At 37.1% G+C, this 12,284-nt stretch overlaps 1 protein-coding gene across 8 annotated transcripts in view; it reads left to right on the top strand.

Annotated features, from left to right (window-relative positions):
• The window catches only part of NTRK3 (neurotrophic receptor tyrosine kinase 3), a 442,602-nt gene that overhangs the window by 177,512 nt on the left and 252,806 nt on the right, over positions 1-12,284 (top strand). The window lies entirely within an intron of this gene.

The following is a 12,284-nucleotide window of genomic DNA, read 5'->3' on the forward strand; positions in this document are numbered from 1 at the left end:
TCTTATTGATTGGATCATTTTCACTCCAGTGATTGATAGCTTTTCCTTTTATTCTGCTCCATTCTGCAGCAGAAGATTGAAAACTTAAAAAAGTGGAACCAAGGAAGCCCCAAAGGTGTTTGACTGAGGTTACTGGGACAGATTTATTACGCCTTGTATGCCAGTTACCAGGCAAGAAAAAAATCATTCTAGGATATTTACTATAGCCTGCACCAGAAAAACAGTGTAGATTATGACTAAAATCTAGCTGGTGGAGATTTCATTCGGGAGCCTCTTCGTAAATCTGGTGTGCTGTGCACTGGTGGGAAGAATGTTAAGACAGGGGAATCACAAGCAGTTACGTTTTGTCCAAAAAAAAAAAAAATTAATTAACTGACAGAGCAGATGTGAACCTAGCTTCAGCTCATATATTACGTTGAAACGTGAAAATAGTAACCAATATTCAGCCAACAGCGCTGTTCCACCAGTCAGAAACTGTTTGATGTGATGTATCACCTAATCATCTTAAACTTTTAAAAATTATCATTCAGACAAATTCTAAATTAATATGGCCTACAAGTGCAGTAGATTGGTGAGGTGTTCTAATCTTAAAGGGCACATTCACATGTACATCCCCATAGACACATGTGTGGCACCGATCCGGCCCGCACACCGCAAAAAGATAGAGCATGCTCTATCTTTTGGCATGTGTGCGGTCGTGCACCGCTATTCTCTATAGAGGGAGGAGGGGCCGCCTCCTCCTCCTCTCCAGCACACGGCGGTATGCCGCTGTGTGAATGTACCCTTATTCCCTTCAGTGTGGCTGTTGGGACTGTCCTTCAAGTCCCAAAGAAGTGAAAGTGGATTTAGCCAAGCAACAGTTTTATATGCTGATGAAGAGTGTTGGTTACAGCTTAACTCTTCTCATGCATTCACAATGGCGTTTGTAACAGAGTATGAGCAGAACACTAACATGTCTGTAGTCAGTAGGTCATCTTCACACTAGATGTTCCCATTAGTCACCTCTTTTTTGTAATATATACCATTTAGGCTGGGTTAACATCAAGTTTTCTGTATATTCTAAGCCTATACATTGAGAAAGCTTCCGTCGTATACACAGGCATAAAGTGGCAGACGGAAGCATAATTGTTTCCTCTGTCTGAGCACTATATGTAGCATCTGGTGAAAATGGCAGGATGGGAGGACACAGTAAGCTACATCTTTCCATGCCTCTCCCTCCAACTGAGCGACGTATATACTCAGAAGAGGGAGTATAAACCTATGGGTAGCAGATGCAATGTATTACACCCCTCATCTAGGCTTCCTGAGCGCATACGTCGCTCAGCAGTAGAGGGGACCCAGTGATGTCGCTGTCCATGTAAAGATAGTGACAATTACCGGTGGCTACTGATGTATACTCCTACGCCACATTCAGGTGGGGCGGTTCCCCCGGATGTATCCATAAACCATATGGCATAAAACAATGTGAAACTAGTCTTATATTGCCTTCCCATCCACCCTTTCCCTTCATCCCTAAATGCTTTACACCAATCCAACCAAATCTCTTCCAATCTTTTTAAACATCCAATGTTTCTGTAATATATCTTTTCATATTTAGCCACCCTTATGACAAATTTTTCCCATTGTGAAACATTAGGAAGGTTCTTTCTCATCCAATTTAGCAAGTAAAGTGAATCAACATATCATTACAATATGATTTTTAGCTAGAACATTGTCAAAGGCATTCAGTATAGAGGTTTTCTCAAGAAATCAAAACCGATATTCAGATAATCTTGTATTTTCCCATAAATGTAAGATCAAGTAACCAAAAATAATATATTTTAACACAATCCCAGCTGAAAAATAAAAATCCAGCACCTCCAACCCATACCTCCTGCAGTTTAATCCCTATACCCAACTCATTCGATATTGTCCATTGTTTGATGTAAACGTTATCTCTGATTCTTTAAGAGTAGCCGAGTCAAGATGGCTGCCCTGTCATCATATACAAAACTAGAATTAATAACTCCACAATTGGATAATTAAAACTAAGTAGAATGAAAAAAACGTGTATCAGTATCTGTTTTAACAAAAAAAAATCTTGAAAACTAACTGAAGACATCCAAGCTCGCTAAACCTTAGGCATTCGCAGCAACGTACTTGTCTTACTTGCACCATGTGACGGATATTTTTGTGCAGCATTCTTGTTTACTTTGTTACAATCTTCTCTCGAAATTGTTTCTTACAACTCAAACCTGAGAAAGAAAAACGACATGTATAGCGGTGGTAGAGTTCTTATTGCCTCGTAAAATATTCTTACATATTAATGGAAAGGCCCATAAGAATGAATTGTGGACGTTATGCAAGGTGATCCGAGAAAGAATAAAGTGCTGGCTTATGTATCAGTCAGAGTTTTTTCAGTAACAGTTTTTTATGGTTCAGTGAATTCCCTCGCCTCGGTCGCTCATTACCATAATAACTTGGCTATGTCTTCTTCAGACTCTATCATAAAGGATATAAAAGGGTTTGTTATATAGAGTAATAATAAGAAGAGTTATGTTCTAGAATGACCATTCAAAACACAGCTTACTAACCCATACACTTTCATATTCTTCTATTACTCCGTCTGATTATGAACGATCGTTTGATATTAACAAAGCAGTTACTGGCTCAAATGGGAAAATATACTTATGGCATCTTCTGTGAGGTCTAATAATGTGATTTGCCCAAAGGTCACTTTCCGTTCAATTTCCAATGTAGATCTTACCTGGCAGCCGCGAGATGTTTTTATGAAGAATAGAAGTGCACTAAATGGCTGATGCTGTGCTCTGCGCTATGAACTTTGGTATTGTTATCATTTTAATGATGTCAACTTTTTACTGTTCACAGTGTTCACAGTGTTCTTTGCTTAAGGCAAAGTCCAGTCTTTACGTGGTTTAACATTGGGATACTTTTACAGGGCAGTCATATGGTACTTTTGGGATCCTAAGCAAAGTTATTTTTGGGAGCCCCTTAATGCATAGCTCCACTTTGAAGGGGAATATTGTTCTCTGCTCTGCCATAGCTTTATACCATAGTGACATCCTGATGATGTCAGTGTAGGACCCCCACTGATCCGCAGGGCCCAAGTGATTGAATAGGTTGTATCACGGTGTGTCACCCCATTAGGACAGCAGTGAAAATCTTAATCATTTTTAAGTCTCCACTGGTGCTCTATTCACATATTTACATTTTTAATTTCTAAAATCTGAGATATCTAAGGCCTTTACTTTGCTGCTGCACTGCCCCACCCCCTGCTGAAGCAGGGTTCTGTTTGAATCCTACAGCAGTTTATCAGGGGGAGGGGCTATGCTGTGTTCAGTGATCTTACATAGGAGTTGCCCCAGTGCAGTATAAAGTCCAGCTATAATCCTGAAATATAAATGTATTTTTCACAATCCTGCCACTACTAACATCACACCCAAATGTATGGTTACACAGATCTTCATGACCAGTACCTGTCTGGAACTTTGTGTGGTGAAAACAGCCGGTAGACTCCCTTTCTGCTCCAGCATTGCCGCACCAATGATCCCCACTAAAGCCAGTACTTGACTACAGAAGTCATGTGAATCATATAAATGACATTACTAATGCAGAACCAGCAAAGATTATTGAATCTGCATATATTCAAAATGAAAAGAAAGAAACAGGAATAGACAAAAGATCTTTTTGCTCTATAGGATACATTCCCTTGCTGTCTTTCTCCTATGCCGTATGTGAAATCTCTTTATCCCAGCAGCTTTTCTTTCTGTATATTGCACTGCCCAACAGCTTGTCAGGTTTCCTGACAGTTTTAAATGGCATCTGTTTTTTTGGCATTGCATATACCATCGCTTTACCCCGCCTTGGCTCTGCATTACACTGACACTGCCAGACATTAACAAGCTAAGCCAAAGTATTTTTTTTTTATACAACAGCTTTAATTTATTTGAAGGCATCAATAATTTATTTATTTATTGTATCATAAGAAACATTCACATTGTCATGTAGAGAAGTGCAACATGATTTAGATTGTTTCAGAAGATTTTGTGCGTATTTTATGAGTGAGCAGTAGACATATTGGATGTACTAATCTGTATGGATCATTTCGCATCCCCAGCCATTGTATTCTCTGACTTCTCAGCTCTTCATGTTTTGTTTTAGGCTGGAATTCATGGATTTACACCTTCTTTTTCCAAAAGTGGTGCTTTAAATGTATAGCAGATGTGCCGATCTTTGTAAGACAGCTTACAAAATGTTGATTTTTTTACTCAAGTTTCTTTAATTCTACTTCTTTGTTTGGAAATATTGTGGCATTAGATCTGATTGTATGACTTTAACACATTTTCTCCTCTGGTAAATTGGGATCTCAAAACGAATATACTAGAATACAGAACCAATAGCAGCATCACATCATCTTATATAGGCAGAGAAATATTACTTTTGTAAAGTGGTTGATCCTCCTTGGAATCGCCTGCAGCAGGACTTTGGACTTCCTGTAATGTCCTCTCTCCTGCTCTCTTCCATTGGCCAAGTCATTACTAACGGAATGCCTCATCTGGATCATCACATCCATATCGGTAGTTGTAGGAGTGTGTGAATATCCTTGTCACAACTCTCCAACCACTGATATGTGTGTTGTTATTACCTAAGAGTATCAGACAGTAATGACTACATGGCCCTCTCCATCTGGTGGAAGCCAGCAGGACATGGGGCGTCATAGGAAGTGGCCCACTCCCCCTTTCAGTGAACGGGAAACTTTAACAAGGTAATAATGGTTGACCCCTTTGAGCCTAAAAGGGGACAACACTTTTAACTCTTATCCTCTTTATCTTAAAGTTAAAAGCTAGAATAACATTAATATACTCTACAGAATATTTTTTTGCAGTTCATCGCTCTTATATTCCCATATGTCAAAATATATATGCACATTTGAAACCAGTGCTATCACTTTATCTTTTTGAGGTTTAGTAATGCCTAATCCTATTTCTGGCCCCTTACAATCCAAAGATTCTTTATATCTTCTCTGTATGATGTCTGTCTTCCATCAAATGAACTCAGATTATCTTGAGCTACAGCTCCTCCTGAAAGAGTCTGAACCAATAAGAGATCTAGTAGAGCAACACTGACAGTATTACCGCCAGTCAACTCAATCTACAACTTCAGGGTCATGCTGAGTACCTTGTTTGAAGCAAGAACAGCAGGATATGAAACATATATATTAGTCCTCTTTATGTGACTGAAATTGTAACCTTAGATGCTTTACAATATCTCTTCTAGCTTTCTGAAGATGATCTCCAATTGTTTGATGGTGCTCTTAACCTTTCTCATTCATGTAAGCATCTTATTCATTGTACAATGTTGTTCACCTTTATATTTTTCAACTCTTTTTTTCTTACTGTACTAAGTAATTAAGTAAGCAATGAAAAATAAGTAACGCTACAAATGATAGGAAGTCAATTTTACAACTTAAAAGTGTTGGTTATTTGTAGAATACTTATCACTCATGGTCAAAAAACATTTTAGTGGTGAAGGACATCCAGGCCACAGGGAAAATAATGACAATTTTGTCCAAAAAACATTCTGTTTTTCATGTTAAGCAACCATTGACTAAAGCGTTCCATAGATGATAAGCTGTTTATGTGATGGAGGGATGTTCTTTGTTGAATAACGCTTGCTTTCATGGTAATGCACTCTATGAGGCTATTCAAAAGAGTCCTACTTTTACATCCATTCTTCAAATAACCTTTCCGCTTCCATTAACGCATGATAGGATGATAGCCGCTTTTTTGTTGTGATTGTGTCATACATTTAATTATATTTTTAATTGAAAGGATATGTTCTACAGTAAGTCACTTAAAGGACAACAAACCCATTTTCTTTAACTCAAAAAACATAGCCATTTATATTTAGAATGGTTTGAAAGAAAGAAAAATCTTCAAAACTGAAATCAAAGGTTGTTTGGATAACTACCAGACTGTTACATGTTACTAAAGTACATTGAAGTGACAAATTTGCTTTAATTTAATACGAGTAAATAGGCAAGGTAAAAAGTGGCAGTGAACTACATAGAACCCATTCTTACATCTATTGACCAATATTACAGCAAAGAATATATGTATCCTGATATATCCTTTGTAGTGCAAGATTACCAGCTTTGAAAAAAACATGATTTTACAAAGCTCTGTTGGAAGATGTTCTTTCTATATGTTACAATGTGTGGTTACCTAGTGATCAGAATGTAAACTGTAGCTTGTCATTACATTTACTAATATAGCTTTACAATGCATGGAAATTATTTTGTGATACATTGGGGTCTTTTAAAGCAAATCTACCATAAGTATTCTACCATGAGAAGTAAATCTAATGTTAGATGCCTCCTTCTTGCCTCTGCCTTAAACTGTAATTCAATAATCCTGGAATCTAACCTAACTTGTTAAAAAACTTCATTTTACTAATATGTAAATTAACTGTAGAGGCTACTGAGGCATGGAGTAGCTTTAGCTCCCAGTGCAAGGCTAGTTCATGCCCCAATAGCCTCTGCAGTTAAATTACTAAAACAAGTTATCTTAGGTTCCAGAATTATTAAATTACAGATTAGTGCAGAGGCAGGCAGGAGGAATCTACCATCAGATCTACTTCTGATAGTATATTCCTCATTGTATGTTTCCTTTAAGGTGTTTCCTAGTCCATAACTATTAATGACCTATAAATAAGGTAATTGCTGGAGGTATGATACATCTGCTTCCAGCTCCATCCGTAGTGTCAATCAGCTGATCAGTTGGGATCCCGAGAGATGCCCACCAATTCTCTTTTAATGATCTATTCTATGGGTCAGTCAATTATAGTTAGATAATCTAAAAGATTCTTACCTTTAATATGTCAAGCAGGTTTCTAGGTACTATAGAAACATAGATAGTGACATCTGAAGTGATGCACGCCTCCAGCCTCTAAAGGGACCTCTACTAAAGTAGATGAATATGTTTCAGTTTACTTTTCTTTCATGGGCCAGAATGGTGGAATCTTCCAGAGTATCAATTTTGAAGTGAAATGTAACTTGGCTGTATAAAGTCATGGAAGTGGAGAACTCCCCTCTGAAGGCCCAAAATACCCTCTTCAGTCAGGCCTGCATCCATAGCTCAAGATAGCAGAGGGTCATACTAAGGCTGGAGAACTTGACATCAGGACTAAACTCTCCATCCATGTGACTTTATACAAAACATTTTCATCTCTCATCAAAGTGGATTATCTGGATGATTCCACCACACTGGACCATGACAGAGTGAAGTCATCCTGTCCGCAGAAAATGAGGTCAATTTCTGCAGACAGGTTCAATTTAATGGGGTAAACTCTGTGACTTCTGTTATGGGATTCCATCTTAGCTCCATTGTCTAGGCAGCGTGAGGTAATGTGAAGTCTAGGAAGTTGCTTTGATCCTTTTTACTAAAACACTGCTTGTTCAAATTTTCAATTTGTTCAAAAGCCTTGTAGAGGTAGATACCTGTAGTGCTGCTTTGATTTGCAGTTTTTGTCGTGGTTTGTGTAAATATATTGTTTATATGTGCTCAATGGGGTAAAATAATTAAATACCAAATCTAAAATCTTTATATCTAGAATCATTTTCTATCAATATTTGTTCCATGTGTGTCCTGTATTTAAGATCATTTTCAGAAACACTTTCCCTAATACCTTCCTGCATTCTGTACCATCAATCTAGTTTCATGCTAAATTATGTAAAATGGTCTGTTTTGTAATTACACCAAAAGAGAACAAATTTGTCTCAATTAACTAATACTTTGGGGTATTCTGCTCTGTCAGTTTTTGCTTTAGTAGCAGGACATTGTCTTCCTTATTTATTGTTCTCAGCTTCCAAGTAACATCTTGCCACTCAGGTTTATCCTTCAAGGTGATTTAGTATGTAGGGTATACAGATTTGTCCTTTCTCACCTTTTCTCTGTTCTGGATAAGTTCAAAGCATTTTTAAATAAACAGATTTCAAAAGTATCCAGCGAATGAGCAAATCTTCCAAGATTTGACATGTAGAAGCTTCATGAATTTTTTCAAAAGATTAAATTTGGGTCCAATTCAAATCACTATTAACTGCTCCGGTTTTTCTGGAATTTTCTATATAACCCGCTCTAGTGTTCTAAAACACTTTGCTCATCAGAAAAACAGTATACAAATGCCTCTTGCAAATTGATGACAACAATGTAATCTTTATTTGACATTTTTTGCACACACGAGGCAGTGTCCGGGTTACGTACAAGATAGGTTCTGTTATTTTGTTCTTTAACCCAAGCCATATTGTCATTGTCAAGATTGTCATAACTAGGATAAACAATAAGCTTAATTGCAGACACCTTTTGATAACTGTTATAGCTGTTTATTGTAGCCTAAGGCTAAAGTACAGTAAATTACAAACATCCAGAGGTCCGTTTGTAACTAGGGGTTGTCTGTTAGTCGTGTGTTCTTAAGTAGGGGACCACCTGTATATACCATAAGAAACAAAAGTAATCTTGGATCAGCTGAGCATGCATGTGTTCTGAACAAATAAAAGGAAGGAAACTGTTGTCAGACACTTATTTTATCTCCCTTATGGACAAGAAGGACACGATCGGGCATGTTGGAATGCTGAACCTTACGTGACCTGCACATAGTCCAAACAAAATTCAGCCTAGCATCCAATTATTCTAATCTACAACAAACTATTTGTGAAAGAAAGTATCAGATAATCGTGACAGTTTTGCCGTTAGAACATTGACATGCATAAGAATAATTACCATTGCACAATTTGCTAATTTTACAAAACACCAATAAATGTCTCGGAACAAACAATAAGCAATTACACAGATTAAGTCACCATTATATGTTTCTGTTCACACTAGCAGTTCATTGAGTCCTTCTTCCACATATAATAACAGGCAGTCCCTGCTTGGTTGCAGGATAGGTTCTGTAGGTTGGTTCTTTGTTTCCTGTGTCAACTGAATTTCAAAAATTCTGGCTGACAAGGAAAAAAGAATAAACAATAAAGCTTCATTGCATTCACTGTACAGTTGATCATTGCAGCCTGGGTCTAAAGTACAGTACCAGCCTCCAGAAAATATCAACAGAAGTCACAGTGGGCAGAGAGGTCATTCTGTAACTTGGGGTCGTCCTTACGTCAAAGACCGCCTGTACTGTATCTCTTAATTTATGCACGACTCCTCCCCTTCATTATAGTCACCTTGCAGAGCTAATTCTTGCATTCTACAACAGTCATTGCAGGGTTTGCAATTTGTCAAATTAAATCAACATTGTATTCATTTTCATCTGGATAATCTCATTTGTGTTGCAAGGTCTTTCACAGCTCCATATTCATCGCAATGAGCATGTTTTAGATCCTCAGGAGAAGTTGTTAATTTCAAAGAAGTTACATAAAACCATGTCACATTTTGAGCCGCATACTTTTTCCCAGTGCTATAGCCAATGGAGAGCAGATACTATATATATCATTCTATCTAGAAACTGTGCCAAGAGGCGCAATAAATATTACAGGCCTCGGTAAGTTTCCGATTTCTGACTTTGTCGATATACTTTTCCTAATTACTTTTCTTTTTATTACAGAATAGGTTACATTTTCCTAGATTTGAATGATGGTTTGTACACTACAGAGCTTGGCCAGACCAACTTACCGCTTGTTAATTGAAAACGTTGATGAAACATACACTGTAAGCCCTTGCGTGCAGGGCCTACTCTTCGATAGTTTCATATGTTATTACTCTTATTATTATATGTTTTGTCATATTTTGTTTGTCTATGAACCCCATGATCTGTAAAGCGCTGCAGAATATGATGGCACTGTATAAATAATATAAAGATTTATTAGTATTAAGAGATAGATTTATACCGATCACCTATCCGTTTTTGTCTGTGGGCTATCTGTTGATTCAAAGGATAGTACATCACCATATCTTCGGCAAACAGTGTCAATTGTCCATAAAATTTTAGCACGCTAGGGGATCATGGCTTTTCACTGAGCAACCGACGCCTGTATGGTCTAGTGTGACGTTTCGGAGGTGTGTCCTCCTTCCTCAGACATGTCAGACATTCCTCAGTTTGCATCACCTTTGTCCGAGCAATTAAAAAACCATCATTAAAAAAGGCAACTAAATCTGTTCACATAACCCAACAAATGTTTGTGAAATTTGACTTCCACACAGAAAGTACAAGGATATTTTTATACCAACAAGGACCCCAGTGCTACAAGGGAGAAGTGCTACTCACTCAGCCACCGTGCCACCTCTCTTCTGTTCAGTGTGGGAAATGGCTGCTGTCTATGTATATTTTTCAGTCCTTGTTCAAAATTGAATGAAAGCATCCTAATTTTAGTGATACTGCAAACTTTTTTCTTCATATGGATTAATTTGAATTGCCTAAATTATTGCTGCGGTCTTTCATTTGGCAGACAATAGATAAAATAATTCATCATTATTGGGCTTGTTTTGGGCTCCTTTTTAAGTGGATTCCTTCAAACATAAATGAACATTGATGAGTGATGAAAGTGTTCGAGAACCCTATGTTTGGTGTTTTGCTGGACATGTGAACAGGATAATAGTATTTTGTATAGATATATACCTAAGCTTCAAAAGGTGTTTCGAGTACATCAAGGGACATACTTTGTCTACATTTCCATGCCATGCTTTTACAACGTACTTTAGAAATAGGACTTAAAAACACAATACATTTTTCCAGAGCTAAAATTGTTTTGACTTTCCAGTCGTCAAAAACTATCATTTGAATGAAGTGATTGATGTACTTTTGCAGAAATTGGGAATATGTTTTCAACATGACTTGAAGCATGTAATTGGAAGACTTTACAAAGAGAATATTTAGCAAAATGTTCCGGCACGCTATTGTGTTGTACTTCTTAAAAGCTGCAGTCCTTCCAGCATTGATCTGGGGAATGCAGTACTACTTTGAAAGATAAATGAAGGTGCAGAAGAAATCAGCCATTCAAGAATTGTTTAATTTAAAGTTAGAAGAATATTCTCTTGGCTTGGAGATACTTGGAGTTTCTTTATCTGTATTTAAGTTTCAGAATGCCGAAACTATCATTGATCTGGTAAAGAAGTGATCGCATTACATTGTAACTTTTGTTCTCTGTTCCCTCTTGATTTCTACTGTGATTTCTACTTTGCATCTCAGAGTCGCATGCAGGTATATTCAACTGAAAGTAGCTGTTGGCTAAGCATCTGTCACTTGCTCGGTGCCAGGATTATGAATGGCATCTCTGTGCACTCATCTCTTTGCAGTAAAGAGTTTTCATAATTAATAATGGACTATAATAAAAGGTGGCTAATAGAAGTGGAAATGTTTTAACAGACTGAAAAATCAGGTCTACAGATACCATCAGCTTCTTATTGCATTCTTGGACAGAGGCTGTTACGCAATACTTGTTTTGTATCAGTTTCCTTCCTTGAATTAAACGGAACGACCTCTGAATAATGAGAATAATTGTTTAGCAGATTAGCTACATGTTCATTAAGATATACATCTAAATGAAATACATTCAGAAGACAGGCTCCAGGGAATTTGCTTATATTTTTGGGTTGGAATATTTTAGAGTAAATTATAAATTTGCAAAGATATATCAGTAACTCAATTAACTGGGAATCTGGTACTTATGTTATAGAAATTCAAATTGATTTAATTAAATTAATACTTTTCCTTAACATTGAGACACCATATGAGAGGTCTTCATCTAGTGGCTTATCTAAATATACAAATTGCACTGTATAAAATGTATTATTAGTGTCAAGCAAATAGATTTGTCAAGTTAATAAAATTACCTGATTTGCAGATTCTCTTACACATGTGTACTTGCATATTTTGAGTATTAGGAAAGCAGAAATTTATTCTAGTAGGCAGATTAGAAGATTGGACGCAAACTCTACCAGTTAGGTCTCAACTGCTGGAGTTTCCCCATTCCCTGCTCACGCCGCACCCCATCATGTTTAAAGTAGCGTGCAGGTCATGGAAACTGATGGAGAAGGCATAATGAATCTCCCCCAGTGTAATCTGAAGAAAGGAACAGTTAATTGCTGAAATGTGTTGTCCACCAAGGTCAACAAATCCGTTTTGTATGAACTCTTTCAACTCCTTTCTGCTGTAGTGTGTTATCATTTAACCGTTTTTTTTGTTATAACCCTATAATGATTCAATTAATATGCATTGCCACCTATATAAGTCCACATAGCCATCAAATGCTATGTACCGTAGTGTCAGTGTACAGAAAGAAAATTATGTGT

The sequence above is a fragment of the Engystomops pustulosus genome, chromosome 4 (genome assembly GCF_040894005.1).
Source record: "Engystomops pustulosus chromosome 4, aEngPut4.maternal, whole genome shotgun sequence".
Taxonomy (NCBI): Eukaryota; Metazoa; Chordata; class Amphibia; order Anura; family Leptodactylidae; genus Engystomops; species Engystomops pustulosus.